Here is a 288-nt window from a genome sequence, read left to right as displayed (position 1 = left end):
AAATTGTTGTATGCCACAGAAATAACCAAATTTTTTTGTCCATCTCATCTTTAATCACGGCTATTCTAAGTCTTTTGTCATCTACAGACAATTATTGTTTTACTTTGATTCTTCTCAAAAAGCAATTTATAATCAGCTACAGTCCAAAATTTGCTTCTTTTTCAAGGAAAATCATGAAAAGGACCCTGATAAGTACTTTTGAATTCAGGTTTCTTTTTTTTTTTTTCTTTTTTTCTCTTTTCTCTTTTTCCCCTCAGGAAATATAAAATTCAGGTTTCTGATAACTTT

Source organism: Propithecus coquereli, unplaced genomic scaffold, assembly GCF_000956105.1.
Source record: "Propithecus coquereli isolate 6110/MARCELLA unplaced genomic scaffold, Pcoq_1.0 Scaffold294, whole genome shotgun sequence".
In the NCBI taxonomy this organism is placed as follows: Eukaryota; Metazoa; Chordata; class Mammalia; order Primates; family Indriidae; genus Propithecus; species Propithecus coquereli.
The sequence above is the reverse complement of the archived record's forward strand: the minus strand, read 5'-3'. Positions refer to the sequence as shown.